The 21,707-nt window shown below is 32.5% G+C and overlaps 1 pseudogene; it reads right to left on the bottom strand.

Annotated features, from left to right (window-relative positions):
* Window positions 1-18,541: 18,541 nt before the first annotated feature.
* Window positions 18,542-20,811, bottom strand: LOC148209830 (uncharacterized; annotated as a pseudogene).
* Window positions 20,812-21,707: the final 896 nt, after the last annotated feature.

Here is a 21,707-nt window from a genome sequence, read left to right as displayed (position 1 = left end):
AATAGATCAATTTAGAAAAGTTAAAATTAGTTCTCTCAATTAGTTTAAGTTAGTATTGAACTAACTCAAACATAGATTCATCGGGTTGCTTCCATATTTATTGAGAGCAATTCTTCTCCGCTAATTTTCATGTCGGTCCACATGTGGCCTCCGTGAATGATAAGTATATTTGCACCAATGCACATAAATAGTTACGTCATTTGACGAATCAATAGGTGTGAGTTATTCTTTTTACAAGTAGACAACGTCTGAATTATTATTGCATTACTTTGGCTTGTTTTTTTCCTTTCAAAATCTCATTTATTTTTTCTCTCTCAACTAGTTCTCCTTTTTCGCTTTTTTAACATATTTTGCACTAACAAATTTCTCTTCCAAAATATCGTAAGAATCTAAATTTTTCAATCTCTCTTTATCTAAAATTTTCATCTTAATATATTTTTATTTTTCTTTCTCATATATTCTGACATATGTCTCCCTACGAATTTAATTTTTTCCAAAACTTTATTATTTCTCTAAAATTGTGTGCTCAATAACGTTTCTTTCTCTTTCTAATTTATTTTTTCTCTAAAAATTATATATCTAACTTTTCTATTTCTAAATTATATCTCAAGATAACTTTTTTCTCTTTTCTAGTTTTTTTTTTCTAACAAATATATCTTTTAACTTTTTTTTATGTCCATGTGTTTTCTCGTTAAATTTCCTCTCACTATAGTTTATCCTTATTTTTATTTTTATTTTTTCATATATATTGTGTTATGGGTGGAATATGGTGTTAAAGAACAAATGGTAGGATATATTGTCTACTTTAGGCATAATTAACCCTCACAATTTTGTTTTTGATTTGATCCAAAAGACCTAATATTAATAGAGATAATTGTCTCCACCTATATACATGAGTTACTCACTTCCCTAAGTTAATGCCGGACTTTGTTTACCCTCATTGCAATCCTATTGATATGTGAAATCAACATAGTATTAAAAGATATAATGGGAGGATAACAATCACATCATCATAAGCTAAACACACTTTGATACTTAATAACTTAGATTAGGGTTTATGAGCATAACCAAAATTAGTCATGTAGCATATATCTCATATATGTGAGACTTCCTCTTCTCTTAGATGCAAATGCAAGTTCTTCCATATGTTTTTCTTATTCAAATTTTGAATTATTGAAATGAAGAGAAAACAAAACTATCATAGGGTTGTTAAGGTCAGGTGGTTGTCTCATAAGATTAGTCAAGGTTTGCGTAAGCTAACCCAAACACTCACGAATATCAAAAAAAAAAAAAAAAATCAAGAGAAAACAAGTTGGGGGTCAAGGCCTATGCGTAGTAGATTCTTAAAATATATTGGGGTTTAGTCCATGGGACTCTCCCATAATGGCACGAGCAGGTAATTAAGCACATGAAGGGAAATTTAAGTAAGTGGCTGAATTTGACCATCCACTTAAGAAAATGTCCATTTGTTTATAATTTTGTAAAAAGGGCTAAAAGATATATTTTGAATTTTGAATTTTTTAGTTTTCCCCCCACAATGCCCTCCCTATGCTTTTTAGAATTTACAAGTATTCTAACAACTCAACAAACTTCGTTCAATTCAAATCATGTTCCCTACCTTCGTGGGATTTTATCCTAATTATTTTAATTCTTTTATTCAAAAATTCAGTTAATTTAAACGATTACCAGTCTTCCACGATCCCCATCTCACCATTTGATTATTTTAATCAGATTTTGTATCATCCTTAGAAGAATTATCAAAATCATAAGGTCAATAAATGTATATACCAGTTGATGAAAACCAAAATTAGAATACAATTCACATATATATCACCATACAGCTCAATCATCAAAATTAAAACGTCTATATATATGTATATACTAATAATTCAACAATTAACAAAAACATAAAAGTTAATAGACGTATATATCAATTCAAGAAACAATCAAAAAGTAATAACTGAATATATCTATTTATTGTTGTACAACTAAAATATCATAAATATAAAACTAGTACATGTATATCCCAATAATTAAAACGTCTATATATGTATGTACTAATACTTCAACAATTAACAAAACATGAAAGTCAACAGATGTATATTTCAATTCATGAATAAAATACGAAAGTCAATATATCTATTGACTACTGCTAGTACATGTATATCCCAATAAGTACCTAGCTCTTCCTCAACTATCTTGAGACACTTTCTTTTTCCCTGAAACATAAAAGTAGAATTAGTTTAATAAATATAATTTTTAAATATTACTATTCAACACAAACATACATTGAGTTCTTACCTTCTTGGTAGATTCCTTACAACCCAAATTCTTTTTAGGGTCAAGTTTCGTCTGTTTTGTTTTTACGTCCGATTAAGTCTTCCCCACCCCTCTTTTTACTGGTCTCCTTCAACATTGGAGTCTCTCCCTGGGTCTTTGATGATTCAATATGTACATATAAAGATAAAACATCTCTGGGATGATCTTTTAAAAAACAAACAAGTCATATATAAACTGTTGCATCTATACCTCTTTTTCACTGTCTAAATTGATTGTGCACGTTTCTCACTGTTGCATCTATACCTCTTTTTCACTATCTAAGTTGATTATGCACGTTTCTCTTTGACGCCTTGTTATTGCAGCAGCCTTTTAATCAAGTTATTCCTCCTCTAACTTTAACTATCTATAGATTTTATTTAGTTTTCAATTTACTTAAATATAATATGTTTGTTAGAGATAAACACATATACTCCTGAGATTTGGTTATTAACAACACTCATGTGGTAGCTCCCACATTTATATATTTTTAAAAATACACCTTTATATAGGCAAAATGAGAACAAAGATTTTACCTCCCTCAAACAGTCATAGTAATGGGCAATGATGACCGGTTTTAGTCTGTGGCGGGAGGGTCAAATCTGGTCTGGACGGATCAAGTGAACATTGGATTCTGGGCGACTGTGTTCGGCGTGAAGGAACAAGGGGCGGCGGTGCGGCTGTAGGAGGGCGGCAGCGTGACTATAGGTTGGGCCAAGCGGTGGTAGGGTGCACAATGCAGCGACGAGATGGGCGATGAGGCGACGATTGCGTTTGACGTGAAGGAATGAGGGGCGGACGACCTGACGACAGGAGGGGGTGCCGCGGTGTGAAGCAGTGAGAGCCGGCATTCGACGTTGTGGGGGCGGTGGCGTTCGACCATGTCTGGCATGGATGGAGGGCGGCTGACGGTTGGGCAGTGGTGAAGGTTGGACTGTTGGGCGGCAGAGGTTCTGCAAATGGAGATGGAGGCAGGGTTGGGCGGCGGTGGAGGTTTTGAGAGTTGGATTGTTGGAGGCAGGGTACCATTCTAAACCTTTTTGTTTTCTTTTTCTTTTTTTATTTAAAAAAACCAATAAAGGTAATGTTAATTTTCCTTGTTTATATTTACCTCTTATTTATAAATCTTCTATTTTAAAGGGGTAAATTTTAAAATATACCTCAACATAGTCTTATCATTCTTTTTAAAATCTACTCTCAAATTCTAATTAGCAATTTTAAATTAGATTTAAGATAATTATTTTAATTTCATTTATTTTTTATTTGTAAATCTTCTAGAGGGGTAAATTTCAAAATATACCTCATTACAGTCTTATCAAACATTTAGTACCAATAACAGGATGATCATTAGGACGTGAGACTAATTCCCAAAAATTGTTTCTTTCAAACTGATTTAACTCATCTTGCATAGCAATTAACCAGAATTCATCCACTTCAGCTTCTTTAAAAGACTTTGGTTCAATTTGAGATACAAAAGCAACATTATTTAATGCATTTAAAGAAGATCGAGTTCTTATCCCTTGGGATGTATCACCTATAATTAACTCCTTCGGATAGTGAATTGAGAAACTGCAATCCTTAGAAAGGGTTTCCTCTGGCAATTGTTGGGTTTCATTTACTATAGTGTTGAGATTTTTCTCTACCTTTAAAAAGATTAGAGACTCGTGCAAGCGCACATGGTCACAAGTAATACTCGGAAGTAATCCAAGGTCGAATCCTCAGGGACTTGTTGCTTTTCAAAATCAAGTAATGCAGTGAAATAGTTCGAATATGTAATTGTGATTTAGGAAGAAAATAATGGTGAAATGTTGTTGTTTGGGGTTTTAACTATAAGACAATTTAATGAAACTCAACCTCCTTGTCTCCTACCTTAGTTTTGATGCAAAACATGGAAAACACACTATGTTGGGAAAATGCACCAGGCGCAATTCCTGACTTTTCTTGGGATTTGAGTTCTACTCTTTCACTACCACTTTTGGTTGCTGCAGAGACTAGGGTAACCTACAATCATATTCCTATGTGTGATTACAATCCTAGAGAATATCTACCAACTCATTTGCATTATGGGTCAGAGGGCCTATTCCTAGGACCATGTTTTATGCGCTTATTCCTAAGTCACATCCCATATTGGTTTCCTATTATTTTACCTAACTCACCTTTCTCAAGGTCGGGCTTTGGTGTATAAATCAAGTTCCCACTGGCCAAATGGAAAAAAGATGTAAAGAGAAGTTTTTAGAAACCAACCCAAAAAAGTACCAGGCGCAATCTGGCCAAGATCCCGAGCGTGTTGAAAATCAAAATCTTTTGACTAAGGCATTCCACAATGAGGTTGATAACTAATTTAGAACATAATTAAATGAAAGTAAATGCATGAAAACATAAAGAAAGTATTTTTCATTGAATTTAAATGAATAAACGAGCCGTACAAGGAGTTCTAGCTTAACCCTCTTATCTCTCGAGCGTGAGGGGAGTTGAAACTCGCTAAAGAACTTTAAAAGAACAGAATGAACAAAGAACGGAAGTAAGAACTCGAATTAAAAGCACTACGAAAGGTAAAAGCGTGAAAAACAAAGAAATGAACAACTAGAACATGAACATAAACCCTAAAAACGTGTTCTACAACTAGAGAGCATCTAAAAGAAGATGAAATGAAGCTTGGAAGGGATGATTAGCTGAGGGATGGATGGCCTCCTTTTATAGCACCATAGGTTGGTTGAAACTCCCCTCCATTTTAGATGGAAAAGGGTTGAGATTCACCTAACCACCTCTCTTGGACTTGGACTCACGGTTTTGAACATGTGGGAAATGTCCTCCTTGCCCTTCATTAATCAAAACGTGCGTTTTGACAAATTGCCTTCCAAAAATGCGCCAGGCGCAATTCTGCAAAAGACAGAATTCTGTTATTTTCTTCCAACTTTGACCGCATTTATTTCATATTTTTCCTAAAGTACCATAGTTTGACTTTTATGCATATATAATCTATGTATGTTTTACTTTAAGAATATATGGTTCTTTTTGGCAAATAATAATGGGAAATGGGTCAAACACGTGGTCAAACAGGGCTACCGACACATGTTTTTGCAGTAAAAAGTCAACCCTAACATATAGCTTCCGAGTTATTATCTTTAAAGTTCAAATTCTCAAAAGGCATTTCTAACTCACCACTAGCTGAAACTTGATTAGTAGTAATATGAGATTCATCAAAAACAACATCCATTGACTCTTCAACTACAAGGGTTCTTTTATTAAAAACTCTATATACTTTACTACATGCTGAATATCCTAAAAATATGCCAATATCAGTTTTTGACTCAAACTTTCCAAGTTTCTCTTTATTTTTCAAAATAAAACATTTGCAACAAAAAACTTTGAAATAACTGATATTATGAATTTTATCATTAAAAAGCTCAAAAGGGGTTTTATTCTAAATTGGCCTTATTAAAACACGGTTCATGACATAAAAGGCAGTATTAACAGCTTCAGCCCAAAAATATTTTGGTAAATTATACTCATTTAACAAAGAAGTAGCTAATTCTTGCAAAGAGCGATTTTTCCTTTCTACAACACCATTTTGTTGTGGTGTTATTCGAGAAGAAAAATCATGAGAAAAACCATTTTCATCACAAAATTTTTCAAAAACTGCATTGTCAAATTCTCCTCCATGATCATTTCTAATTTTTGAAATCATAAAACCTTTTTCATTTTGAATTTTCTTTGAAAACTAATAAATTCTTTTATGGCCTCATCCTTATGAGATAAAAATAAAACTCAAGTAAACCTTGAAAAATCATCAACTATAACAAAAACATAATGTTTTCCACATAGACTTGCAACTCTAGTAGGTCCGAATAGATCCATATGTAATAATTGCAAAGGCCTAGAAGTAGAAATCATTTTCTTTGCTTCATAGGATGACTTAGTTTGTTTACCCATTTGACATGCATCACAAACTTTGTCTTTTTCAAAATTTAATTTTGGAAGATCTCGAACAAGAGATTTCTTGGAAATATTTGAAATCAGATACATGCTAACATGACCTAATCTTCTATGCCACAACCAAGAATCATCATGCATAGCAGACAAACATTTTTAACAACTGGGCAGTCATTCAATTCAATAGTATAAACATTTTTATCTCTATTTCCTACAAACAACTTTTGTCTATCACAAGCATTTTCAATTACGCAATTTTTATCATTAAATACTACTTTATAACTTTTATCACATAATTGACTAATACTTAAAAGATCATGCTTTAAGCCTTCAACAAGCAACACATTCTCAATCATAAATTTTGAACCATTACCTATATTACCTTTGCCAATGATTTTACCTCTTTTATTATCGCCAAAGGTAACGTATCCTCCATCTTTCATTTCTAGGTGCGTGAATTTTGTGTGGTCTCCGGTCATGTGCTTTGAACATCCACTATCCAAGCACCACTTGTTTTTTATTGATCTCAAACATACCTAGAAGAAAGATGATACTCAATATGTGACTTTAGGTACCCAAGCTTGTTTGGGTCCTTGAGGGTTAGTAAGCAAAAATTTAGGAATCCATCTCTTTTCATTTAATGCACCATTTTTCTTCAAGTTACACGCATAAAGTTTATGACCAAGTTTTTCGCATGCATTGCCAATAGTAGTAGACATTGAGGTTTCTTTAACAAAGTAGTTTACAAATTTCTTTTGTTTTTGATGAGGTTTATAGCCTAAACCACTTTTATCAAAGATAGCTTGTTGTTTTCCCATCATCATGTCTAAGTTCTTTTTACCGTTTGTAAACTTTAAAAGAGTAGATGATATATCTTTATTTTTTTACTTCTAATAATTTATACTCCTCTTTCAATGCATGCAAATTTGACTTAGACATAACAAAATCTTTTCTAAACATCTCATTTTCTTTATTTATCCTATCATGCTCAACTAATAAATCATGGTTCTCATGAGCTAGCTTAGTATTCTTCTTTTTAAGAGCTAAATATTTACTACCTAATTTTTCAAATTCTTCTTTAATCTCGTTGTAAGCATCCATAAGCTCATCAAAAGAAGGATTTTCAAAACATACCTCGTCGTCGTCATCTTTATCTCCAAAAGCCATGAAACAAAGATTAGCTACTTCCTCTCCACTTTCAGAATCACTTCCTTCATCACTTTAATCCCAAGTAGCTTTCATAGCCTTCTTGTTTCTCCTTGAAGATGATTTACGTAGTAGAGGGCATTCGGATATTACATGTCCAGCCTTTTTGCACTCGTTGCAGATGATGACGTCTCTAGTGCTCTTTTCTCCTTTAGCATCTTGATCGTTGGTTTTCTTTGGAAAGTGCCTCTTCTTGAAATGCTTCTTGAATCTCTTGGATAAGTAGGCAAGTTCTTCCTCGCTTAGTTCTTCCTCACTTTCAGAAGCCCCTTGGAAGAATGTAGACTTTAATGCCAAGCTTTTCTTCTTTTTTACGCCTTCTTCCATATTACCTTTCATGATTATCTCATGCGTCATGAGAGATCCAATGAGCTCCTCCAATGGAAGTTTTGAGAGATCCTTCGCTTCTTGAATTGCTGTCACTTTCGGTTCCCAACTTTTTGGTAGAGATCTTAGAATCTTCCTCATGTTCTCAGCTGTAGTATATTCCTTTCCTAAACCTTTTAAAGTATTAACAATATTCGTAAATCTAGTAAATATCTCAGTAATAGACTCGTTAGCATCCATTTTAAACAATTCATAATTATGAACAAGCATGCTAATTTTCGACTCTTTTACTTGATTTGTTCCTTCATGAGTTACTTCAAGCATATCTCATATTTCTTTAACAAAGTTACATGCAGATACTCGATTAAATTCATCAGCATATAAAGCACAAAACAGACAATTCATGGCTTTAGCATTAATCGATATTTTTCTTTTATTATCATCATTAAACTCATTTTCATTTTTAGCTACATCAACATTCTCAACTTTCTTAATAGGAATAAATGGACCTTTAGAAACAATTTCCCACAAGTTATAATCAATTGAAATCAAATAAATTCTCATCCTAGTTTTCCACCAAGTATATTTATTTCCATAAAAAAAAGGTGGTCTAGTGGTAGAATGATCCTCACTAAATCCATTAACCCCAATGTTTGCCATAAGTTCAAACAATTAAGTTTTAAGAAAAATTTCAAAGAAAATAAATTTAGAATCAAGAAAGGTTAACTTTTAAAGATATTATATTTCAAAAATATTTCAAAGATTTATTTGAAACAAAATAAATTTCCAAGAGTGAAGAAAAAAATAGTTTTTAAAAGTCAATTTTTGAGGAAAATTAATTTCTAGTAAAATCGGCTCAAAAACTCAATTTTTCAAACTCTTCTTCAATAATAAAGAAATTTCCAGATTAAAAAAATAATAATAAATAGTTTTGAAAAAGATGGAATTTTCATAAATGAAACCTTTTAAAAAAATGAGCTACCCACTCTGATACCAATTGTAGGATCGAGTGGCAACACTAGAGAGTGGTGAATAAGGTTGCTTACCACTTTTTAAAAATTAAAAATAAATTCAAGGTAATGAACAATTATGCAATCAATAAAAGATTCAAAGTAGATAAATACTGAATTTAAAAGAGAGAAGAGAAGAGAATGGTGACACCGAGAATTTTTATAGTGGTTCGGAAATTCCTACTCCACTCCTCAAGACTCATTCTTCGGTATTTTACTGTAGTGGCCCTCTTAACAGGTGATAACCAAACCGATCGACCCTCTTTTTGTCCTAGGCTAAAGAGAAACCCAAAATCCTTTTTACTGGTTCAGGATCCAACCAATTTACTTTTCTCACAACCCAAGGTATACCCACACCTTAATACAAACCCCAATTTGAAAAGAAAGAATTAAAAAACAAAGTGGATTACACAAATGTTGCACCAAAGTAATGGCTAAAAAGCCACACTCTAATGAATCTCTCACAAAAAAATGAGCAAGTTATGTGTAGAAGAGAATGAAGATTTTGCAAAAGTTGAGAGGAGAATTTGAAAACAAATGATTTTGCTTTGATAGTTGGTGTGTAGAATGATGGAATTTGGTGGCTTTAAATAGAGTTTCTATGATGAATTTTGGCCATTGGATTTAGGGCAACAAAGGATGAATGATATAGATTAAGATGTGAGGTAAGGAAAAAAAGAAATTGGTGGAGATTGAGAAATCATTGAGATTGTGAGTGATTGAGGAGATTGTGAGTGATCGAGGAGATTGAGAGAAATTGGTGGAAATGGATTTGTAGAGATTGAAAGCGCCTCATGTCATCTTCTCATTTGTTCGATTGTTGTATGCCACGTCAGCATAAGTATGTCCTCTTGATACCACATGTCAACTTAGAATTCTAAGCGTTCTATTTTTCCATGTCACCCACCATGTAGGATTTGTCTACTTGTCCACGTCACCTGCCACGTAGAATTTTTCTCCTAACTTGTTTTGACCATAACTTCTTCGTTTAAACTCCGATTTGAGTGATTTGACAGGCATTGGTTTTGTCTTTTCGAGCTCTACGCTATGGACACTTTGAAACACTTAAATTGTTAGTTTATACTTGGTTTGCGATCATCAAAATATTTGATTTGATTAAAGCCATAAAGCTAACAATTAAGGTCAATTGTTTTGCTATTTGTAAAAATGTTAAATCCCTAAAATTATGTATATATACCTAATTGGTTACAAGGGTATATCTGTTTTAACATTTTTTCTGTATTAAAAAAAAGTCATTTAGCCATTATTGCAATATCTCATAGTTTGGACCATTTTTTAAAACGTGTTATTAAATTTGGCTATTCCTGTAGTTGCCCCAGCACATGAACTAGGCTTATGGGTCACACCTGAATGGCTCAACCCACTGGGGCTTGACCCTAGGATCGTATCTAGGCCTAAATGTCTTGGTTGATATGGGTTGACTTTATCTTTTTTTGATTGAGCTCTGTATAATTTTTTTAAGTACAACATATGGGGTGATGGAGCTTGTATAATTTGATTCTTAGGCCGTTCACTTTAATCTTAGAGTTAATTTCTTTGACGGGTTGTTTAGAAACTTATTTTCACAAATGTCTAAAGTTTTCAAATTTCACACTTTTACATTTCTACATTTAGGATTTTTTAATAATACCAATTTTACCCTTATTTATTGTATTTATATTTATTATTGATATTTTTTTAAAAAGGTAAACGATTTGAGTCCCTAATTTGATTTTATAAACCTTTAATTATTGTGGGCCCCAAACCAATTATGTCTGTAATCCCTTAATTTACTCATTCATATATTAATTATAAAAAGATTATCATGATTTCAAATTCGAAACTAATTAACGTGTAGATTTACCTATAATTTCAAATTGAAAATATACCCACGATTTATATCATATAAACTTATATAGTGTTATATCAAACCACAATTAACAAACAAAGCTCGAAAAACCCACTCTATCAATTTAGACACCCTATGCTTGATTATAAGATACACCTATATGATAAATATAAAATATATCCGGCTTTTGAGTTCTTATAGCTACCCACTTGGTACTATTTGTAGATATAAACTATATACGCATATAAAAAAATGAGTATCGAATTCACACCTAAATCTTGCACCACTCAAATTATATTATCGATTCTTGGACTTTAAAAAAACTTAACTACTCGATGATAATAACTAATTAAACTAGATAGTACGAAAAATTGTTCATCTAAAGGTAACTACTTAATCTAGATATAAACCATATCTGCATATACAAAAAACTTGTTTAAACAGTACAAAACTATTTCATCTAAAGGAATGAGGTTTTGAAAATGAGCATTGTTCAAAACTGAAATTGAAAACTTTACAAGAATGTGGTTAAACAGTACAAAACAAGTTCATCTAAAGGAATTGGTACCATCTTAAAGAAATATGGGTATGGAAAATATATCATGGTGAGAAGAAGACGAAACAGACCTCGACTTTAGAATGGTGAGAAGCTTGACGGGCGGCTGGCGACGAGAACAGAGTAAATGATCTGCTACGGGATAAATGGAGTAAACGGGTGGCAACGAGAATGAAGAACCTTGACGCAACGGTCTGATACCGGCAAGTGAACAGAGTAAATGGTCGGGAAAAATGGTGTTTGGGGAAGAATAAGAAACATGCAGATGGAAAATGATTTTGGGGATTTTGGTAGGATTGTCTGGGTATTTTTATTTTTGGAAATGGCAAATGTACATAAATCAAGTGATTTGAAATCTAACCTCTAAAATCAACTATTTTTAATTTCAATAATTTATTAATATTTAGGTGTAAATAAAGAAGAATATATTGGTAAATTGTTCATGGGTACCATCAGGGTTATTTTATGACAAAAGTGTATATTTATAGATTGAATCTTTTTATGTAATTATAATCTCTAAAAAGCATATCAATGTATTAATCCCTTAATCTTAGTTACACTCTCTTCTTCTTGTGCATTTAGTAACTTATTCATGGACAAGACTTTATTTTACCCTAGCAAAGATATAAGAGAGAAAAGATGTCTAACTACAGTAAGTTGCATTGAATGATCGATACATAAAATAATTATGACCCACATCATGTTATATTGGGGTTTGGAATTAGGGCTGCTTGCAAATATGGCAAAAAAATTACACAAATTTAACAAAATAGCACTAACATTCCAAATTTTCAAATATAGCAAATTTTTACAAAATCACGGAGGCCCACATTGTTAAAAGTCTAAATTACCTTGTGATAACTCTCCAAATAGAGAGTTATTTTGGTATAATATTGGTATAAATTAGCTAAAGATAGCATCACGTGCACCCTTATTCACCGAGTTTGTGCTAAAAAGATCATAAACACTAGCTTTCTACATTTTAGTATTGTCAATTGCAATTGAGCTAATTTTGATGCATTTTGTTACAGCTTTGACGATACTACAGCATCAGATCCAGATTCAGAAAGCAGCAGAAAATGACAAACTAATAATGAAAGGACTGCTCAATGGGATTTACCACAGTAACTCGAAAAAATATCTGCAATTTAGAGCTGGGGCCCACTTTATCCTTTGTGTTGCCCTAAAATTAAGGATGGGTATAAAAGTACCCATTTAAGGCAGCCTCCAACATTCTTCCCCACTACATTTTGGAATCATTAATCCCGTTCTCCAAGAAAACCTCTCCAACTGCTCGTGGAAGAGGAAGAAGAAGCCCATAAATCTACTGCTGAAACAGAGAACAAGAGGATTCGCTTTGAGTTGAAACCTTCAGTTCCTTCTCTTAATCTTTTAATCTCTTTGTTTTATTTTCATTCTAGTTTTTATTTGATTTGTTGGATCGGTATGACAACCCTAGAGGAGGGTGAATAGGGTTAAATGAAACTTTTTGAACTTTTTTACTACGGTGGGCCCAATTTAAACAATTATGTAAACTTTTTATGAACAAATGATTTTAACACAAAATTAAATAACAAATTTGAAATACAAACACCCTAATTAATTTCACCAACCAGATAATTCAAATATAAAAATTGACCATAAACATGAATAACAAATTCGAACAATTAATTTGATGCAATTTGTAATAAAGAAAATTAATTGCAAAAATGAAATAAAATAGGGTTAGAGAAAATGATATCGAAAATTTTATAGTGGTTCGGCAACAACCGGCCTACTCCACTCCCCAAGCGCCTCTTGGGTATTCGATTAAGAAACTTTGACTCTTTCCACGGTAGGAGTCAAACCGGTATAAAGCCTTCTTTTTTTCGGGAGCAAGAAGAAACCCGATTCTTTCCACGGTTCAGGATCAAACCGTTATAAATGCTCTTTTTCGAGCTTAAGAGCAACCCTTACAAAGAATATGAAAATTTGAGAACAAACTTACAAACTCTCTCAAAGAGTAGATATACAAATTTTTTCCTCACAAATTTGTAAGAAAAATTCTTACAAATAAAAAGCCCTGAAATGGCTAAGAGAAATAAAATTGGAAGCACTAATATCTCTCAAATAAAAAATTTCTCTCACAAGAAATTAGAACAACATTGAAATTTTTGGAGAGATAAACAATAGATGAAATTGGAGAGAAAATTTGGAGAGAAAATTGGGAGAGTGGATGTTTAAATAGAAGAGGAAAAATTGAAAATAAATTTGAAATCTAAATTAAATTTAGGCCATTGGATTGAAAATGATTTTGAATGAATGGTAGAGATTGAATGGAATAAAAATAATATATATATATAATATATAATATAAAAAAAAATTCTCTCTCTAACCGCTGTTTCAACGGCCACTTTTTTTTATTTAAGTTACCTTAACGGTAACTTTTCATATTTTTTTTAAATCATTTTTTCTTTTCTTTTTCATTTCATTTCTTTTTCTTTTCTTTTTCTTTAACAATATATCTCGCTACATATCGCTATTTCATTGGTCCGCTTAGTTGATTTAGCCGTCACGTCATCCTCTCGGTATTTTTCCTTTCAATTTGTTTTTGTCATAATTTCTTCGTTTGAGCTCCGATTTGGGTAATTCCAAATTCGTTGGAATCATCGTATCGAGCTCTACGTTGTGAACACTTTAAAACACTAAAATTATCAATAAACAAAATATGTATTATCAGTAAATCATATAATATTATTGAATCTCATAATAAATTTATGTTTTATAACAATAATTCTTACACACCAAAAACAATTAATACTAAGTGTGTTTGTTATCATCAAAACACTAATTAATTAAATTAATTAACCGAGATTAAGGGCCAAAAAGCCAACATGATTATCTTGTATGGCTTTGCATAGCTAATCTAATTTGTGAGGGGGAGGTTGTTGTGAACCCTTGTGGCTGTAGACTTTGTTATTGTTTTTAAATGATGAAGAACATTGAGTTGAAGTTGTTTTATAAATTTATTTTCAATATGCTTGATCACCATGTTGGAATACCTTCTTGTTAACTTTTGGAAAATCGCAATAGGAAGCGAAATACTTCATCTCGAGCTAGAGTCTACTTGAGTTTAGCGTGTAGTGACTTAGGGATAAGCATCACCTAGCGTGGTCATGAAAACTGTGCATATATGCTGTTATTGTTTGTCTATGAATGATAACAATAGAAAATCTGGGAAGATTTCATGTCTGTTTGGCCAATGCTCTAGCATCGTTTATGCTATAACATCGTTTGCTTAAGTCCAGAAGAGTCACTTAGCCGCTTCCCCCTTACTCACTTCAATATCAGTATTTTAGTTCGTATTTGCGCTTTTTCCTCAGACATTTTGCTGTCATCTGTTTTTAATTCATTTTAACAGTAAATCGTTGGTGCATTGTTTTGGTTGATTTACTTTAGTTTTCCTATTTGTTATAAATATTTTGCTTGTTTAAACACACCCCCCCCCCCCCCCCCCATCTTAAGTTATTATTGAAGTGTGTAACAATCAAGTCCTATGGATACGAACTTTTTATTACTTGCTGCGACGATTGTGTATACTTGCACATATAAGAATAGGTAGCACAATTAGTGGATAACACCTTGCAAGCCCAATATTAACCTACAAAGCCCAAACATGGAAGCCTAAACAAAAAAGAAACCTAATTTTTCAAAACCCTTCAGATTTTCGTTCGATTTCCGACGAGAATTTCATCCTCATCGACTATTTCCGTCAAACCTAAAAGAAAACCTAATTTCACCCCATCGATGGAAATCCCTTTGATTTCCGTCGAGAAATTCATCCCCATTGACTATTTCCGTCCGATTTCCGTCGAGAACTTCGTCCCTGTCAGCCGATTCCCATCCAACCTTCGAGCTTCCTCCATAGTTTCTATTTACTTCTGATTTCCAACCAAAACATCGTTCAATTTCTATCTGATTTCTTTCGTTTCCATCATTGCATTTCTAGATTCTTTAGGGTTCTTACCATTTTCGCTTTTCGTTTTGATTTCCCACTCTTCCCACTTTTCAGTGTAACCTCCCTTTGACGGTTTTCGGTGGTAACCTCCCATCGACTTTGGTAACTGTAAGAATATGTAAGTATATCGTCCACCTTTCGAAATCTTTATTTTGGCTTCATTCCTCAACATCGATTTACATTCTTCCATTCCATTTTTGCTTTCAGTTTCTTTCAGTAGAGGTATCTTTTGAATGAACTACTACGATTACATTCCTCCATTTCATTAACATGCATTAACTACGATTTCCCTCTTGCCTTTGATATTTGTCATTAGTTTCTTCATTTTGTCATTAATTTCTTTTGACAATTTATATCTCGTGTTGTTTAAACTTTATATTTTTTGAGTTTAGTTCTATACTTTTGAATGAACTACTACCATATTACTATTGGGAATGCACTGATTATGATTTTCCCCTTGCATTCAATATATGCCATTAATTTTGTTTAAATTTTATATATTTTTAGTTTGCTTCTGTTTTTTCATTTGTTTCTATGTTTTAATGCAAGATAAACATATATGGACAAGAAAGACACTAAAATTGTTCAAAAAAGAGAACGAGTAATGTTGAAGGGTGAATCTTCTAAAGGGAAAAAACAAAAGAAGAACAAAAAAGAAAAGAGCGAGGTATGTGATATACTACTGATTTGAAGAATGTATGTGATTTTCTATGCAATATATATGTATGATATATGTCCGATATATATATGATATAATTACTATTGATATGATATTCTAATATACTTGATGTAAGTTTCTATGCAATATATATGTCTGATATATTATTGATATATGATATGATTACTGTTGATATCATATTCTGACATAGTTGATGTGAGTTTCTATGCAGTATATATGTCTGATATACATCTGATATATTATTGATATGATAATTGTAGACACCGTATATGGTCCGGCTCTCTTTTATTATTATTATTTTTATTATTATTAAGTGTTATTTAATTATTTGGTTAAAATTAACATAAGGTTTTAATGTAATTGTTTTGGTTAAAAAAGTAACATTAGTTTTAAGGTAAAGTTTTAATCAAATCAAATCATAAATTTTGTTTTAAAAGAATTTGGTTTATTAAAAAGAAAAAAGGATTTGATTTCAAACGATTTTGTTTTAAATATTTGATTTTATTATTAAAAAAATAAAAGATAAAATTGACTTGATTTTTTAATTAAAAGGTTTGATTTTGTTCTTTCTCGTCAAAGCCATAACAACCACATATAACGTGGCATCAGTGAGTTCCTCTCCTTCCCCTCTTTTCTCAACCCTCCCTTCGTGGCATCAGTGGGTTCCTCTCCTTTCCCTCTTTTCTCAACCCTCCCTTGTGTTACCGTTGGAGCTCTGTGTATTTAAGAGAGGGGGCAAGCAAGCAAAAAAGCGGAAGATTTTTTTTTTTCATGTTTCATGCTCCCTCTTCATTCCCAAACTCCTATACTTCTTTTTCTTTTACTTTTTTTTTTTCTTTCCTTTCTCTCTCTACCATTCATCTTCTTCCTCCTTTTCCTTCTTCATTTTCACTTCCAAGCCCCACTCACACCCCCACACTCCCGACGGCACACTCAGGTCTCCCGACGTTAGTACGATTCCAGTGAGTTTTATTTTTTTTAAGAAGGGAAAAAGTGAACAAGGTAAACTTTTTCATTTTGGAAAGAAAGTTAAAAAAAAAACGTTTTGATTGAAAAAAAAACCAATCTTTTCCATTACTTTTTAAAAATGGAAAATCTTAAATGTGGTTATTTAAGTTTTGGTAAATGAGATGAAGGTTAAACGGGAAATCATTTAATGAGAGTTTTTAATTACACTTGGAAAATCTATTTGAGTTTTAAAAGTTTTTTAGGTAAAAAGAAACCTAGGTTTTTTAGAAAAGGGGAATCAATATTAAAGTTTAATTATTTTAGAGATAGATAAAAAATATTTTAAAAGGAAAATTTTGCTTTTAAGTTTTTTTTTTTAATAAGTAAAATAAACTAAGTTTTTCAAAAGAAAAAAAAAAGGGAAAGAAAATCTTGTAATTGAAGTGTTAAGTAAGTTTGAAAGCAAATAAAAGATTTAAAAGAAAACCATTTTTATTTTTTGAAACTAAAAAAAATGAATAAGATTTCTTTTTTTAAATAAATTTTATTTTAAATGGGAGATTCTTTTTTTTAAAACGAATTCGAAATCCCTAAAATAAAAAAAAAATTAATTTTTGTTAAAATAAAAAGTTTTGTTATTTATAAAGACACTTAAGTACATATCTTAGGGTATGTCATACTACAAAAGTTTTGGGTATTGACACACATATTACAAGTTCAAGTCTACCTCAAAATGATTATTTTTTTACTTTATTTCATTTTATTTTTTATCATTGTTTTTTCTAAATAATCATTTTAGATAAAAGTTTTTTTCTTTTTAAATAAAAGATTTTCATTTATTTTTTTTAAACAAAATTCAAAATTCAAAAATAAAAAGTTTGTATTATAAAAAAGAATTTTAAGTTGCATCCTATGGTGTTGGCACATTGGCAAGACACTTGGGCATTAATACTTATGGCTCAAGTTTGATTCTAATGGTTTTTGCGCCACTCATGCTTGTTGGTTCATATTTTATCGTAAAATATGAACCAATAAATTTGGGACATTTAAAATCAAACACAAAAGTATTTTTCTTTTTGGACCAAATATAATAGGATAATTTTAGACAAAATATGGTACCGTTTTCGAACAGGTATCGTAGGGTGCTAACACCTTCCCTACGCTCGAGCGACTCTCGAACCAAAATTATATTTTCGTAGACCAAATTTTTTTTAAATAGGTGACAATCACACCTCTTAGATGATTGGTGGCGACTCCAAACCCTAATCTCGAAAGAGACCCGGAGTTGACGTTGGCCGCTCCGCGTGGCGATCACGTGTCGACAATAATGATTACTATTTATATTATATTCTGACAGACTTGATGGGAGTTTCTATGCAATATATGTTTGATATATGTTCGACTAAGAGGCACTGACACGGACATGCGACACGGATACGACACGACACGGACACGGCGACACGTCAATTTCCAAAAAAGTAGGACACGACACGCTGGGGAGACGTTATTTATTATTTTTTTTAATATATATATGTGTGTGTGTGTGTGTGCATATTTTATCATATTATCAATATCTAATACTATTTTTACCTTTAAACATCAACATAAATACCATAGATCCATAACATTGATGCAATAATCAATGTCATAAACAACATCCAATATCCAATAAAACAAGTTTTACAAACAAAAACTATAAATCAAAATGGAACAAAGCCTTCTAAACATTTTCCCCAACATTTTTAGCACCATCTTCACCAATTTGAGTCCCATCATCAGTAAAAACTACGGCTTCCAATTCTGGCTCATCCAAAGATAGACTAGCTATCTCAAGCATGCCTACATCTTCAAACGAATCAAAAGAATCCAACGATGACCCACAATTTTGTTTCTCCTTTTTCATATTCTGGAGTTCTTCTTGATAGAAGATGAAGATTGCTATAGATAAACACCAAGTCTTCTGCACGTTGAGATGTCATCTTGTTCCTCTTCAAAGAATAGACAAATGAATATGTACTCCAATTCCGCTCACAACACGAGGAAGATGAAGGTTGCACAAGTAGCTTCATAGCTAATGCCTGCAAAGTTGGTGCATAGGCACCAGATGGCCCACCAACTCTTTGGATTCATACAATACCTTTCACGTATAGAATCACAGTCAGCAAACTCTGCCGCCATTGAAGAGAAATTGGCGAACTCCAAGTGTACTTTTGTGCGCTCCTCATTTGAACTAAAGTATCTTTTAAGGCATTTCATTCTCTCTCGAGTTACCTCCAAATCTTTATGTGGTGGCACTCGATTCTTGTCCTCTTGAAGTCACTGTTCACTATAATACCTATATAAAATTTTTAAAATATATCAAACTTTAAAGTGTGAATAGAAATGAATAAACATCTAAGATGTAGTTCTAGAGTACTTTGGATTTAGAGAGTGCGCCAAACAATGCAATGGGGTATTATTTTTATTCCAACGATCAATCAAAATTTGATGCAGTACCTCATAAAAAGATGAAACTTCATCCAGATGCTTTCCTTCATGTCTGTAGATTGCTACCTTAACTTTCTCAATCATAGTGTCTCACATATCATATACCAAATGAAGACAAGGTCTGTCTGTATCACACGCTCTGATCATATCATATATGGGTCCAGTAAAAGAAAGAATATAATCGATCTTATCCCACCAAATATCATCAAGTACCAAATCTTTCACATGCTTTGCTTTCCCCACATCGTCTTCTCTATAGCATGCCCATTTATCGCTAATCACTGTAGCTTGCAAACTGCTCTTAATAAGCTTAAAACTTTTAAGCATAATGATTGTGGATGAAAAACGTGTTTCTGCAATGGAAAGCAACTTTAGAGACAAAAATTCGTTGAACATAGCAAGCCTCATGGAATGGTTCATGATAAAATTCTTCACAACCATTACATCACCGGAAACTTCAGAAATCCAACTACACTCATTAAACACATCTTCATTCCCTTCAATGTTTCTTGCAGCACAAATATTCTTCAAAGCAAGATTCAGAGTGTGAACTACACATGGTGTCCAGACTATGTTTGGAAACTGTGACTCAATAATCTGTCCTGCAGCTTTGCAATTCGGAGCATTGTCAGTGGTTATTTGGAGTACATTTTGATGTCTCACCTCATTTATAACTTCTTTCAGCAAATTTGCTATGAAATATTTATCTTTAACATCTCCAGAGCAATCTACAGCTTTAAGAAACATTGGTCCTTATTCAGTAATTGTCATAAATTTTATTAAAGGTCTTCTCTGTGAATCGCTCCATCCATCACTAACAATACTTACTTCCTTTGTACTCCATGTGCTTTTGATAGATTGCAACAATCTCTCAATATTAGCCTTTTCTCTTTGAAGAAGTGTTGTTCTCAACATATTATACCCCGGAGGTAGATAACCGGGCAATTGGTTGTTTGCGGCAAACATAAATGCACTCACATAATGTGGATTTCTAGCCAAATGGAAAGGCAAACCTGAGGAATAAAACATCCTAGCAATTTCGGAGTGTAATTGATCACGGGTTGCCATGTTAAATGACTTCTCAAAGGCACTAATACTACCTTTTCTTTTCTTATGTTCCATTGAAAAGGAATAGCTACTCATAGCTCCAAATGATTGAGATTGACTATGGGATGGAGGTGGTAAAGGAACTTTTTTAGGAGCATTCTTTTCCTTATAAATTTCTGCTTCATCTTCCAACTTTTGCATTTCAGCAAGATCTTTTCGGGTAACCTTCCGACACACTCCAATTCCATAACCATTTAATTTCATAAGGTGCGCCCTAACTCTTGTATATGAACTTTTCTTCATTTCTTGGCAAAAATTACATTGCCAAGACATATTTCCACCTCCCTCATTTAACCTTTGATTTTTTGTCACATATCGCCACAAAGGTTTCGTTTCATCTTCAATATTAGAGGAATTTATTGAAGGTAATTGATTTTGACTAGAAGATGACTCCATCCTATATTAAATTAACATAAATATATTTAATATAAAAAAAATAGAATGTTATTGATTAAAAAAAAACAGAATGTTAGAAGAAACAGAATGTTGAGATTCTTTCATACTTAAAACATAAGTAAACGCGTAAATGTTGAAACATACCTTGTAGCGTGAAGAAATCTGAAAGAAAAGGAAGAAATCACAAAGAAAAGGAAGAGGAACCCGAGCCCCCATGCATGAATAGCGGGAAGGAGGTGAAGAAAAATGAAGAAAATGAAGGATGAATCTATGCAGAAAACATACCCTGTGCGTGAAGAGCGTGGGGAACGGGGTGAAGAATTTTTTTTTCTTTTGACCTTGCATGCGTGAATCCAAGAGGGGGAAGAGAGAAGTAAAACTTTACATAACCCTAATGGGTTTTGGACCTATTAAAAAACCATATTGAAACCCAATTTCTTCAAAAACACTTACTTTAACAAGAAAAAAAAAACTCACTGGCATGTCCCGTCTGTGCCAGACGCGTATTGACGGCGTGTCCAATGCGTGTCCGAAAATAAAAAAAATAAAAAATTTTCGAACACCTTAATCGCGTGTCGGCCGCGTGTCGGTGTCCGACACGTGTCCGACACCGACACCGACACCCCGCCCATTTTGGCATGTCGGTGCTTCCTAGATGTTCAATATACTATTGATATGATATACTGATATATCGTGAATATGTATGTGATATACTACTACTGATATGAGTATCTCATAGATATATATATATATATATATATATATGATACTTTGTTGATATATTTATGATATATTTTGATATATTATATTTTGCTTCAACAGGATATTGAAATGTGGTATTCTAGGGTTAAAGTACAACAGTACTCTAAACTAGAAACAATTGATAATATCTTAAA

The sequence above is a fragment of the Momordica charantia genome (assembly GCF_013281855.1).
Source record: "Momordica charantia cultivar OHB3-1 chromosome 8 unlocalized genomic scaffold, Mcharantia_2.0 BLBB01000008.1, whole genome shotgun sequence".
Classification (NCBI taxonomy): domain Eukaryota; kingdom Viridiplantae; phylum Streptophyta; class Magnoliopsida; order Cucurbitales; family Cucurbitaceae; genus Momordica; species Momordica charantia.
The sequence above is the reverse complement of the archived record's forward strand: the minus strand, read 5'-3'. Positions and strand labels throughout refer to the sequence as shown.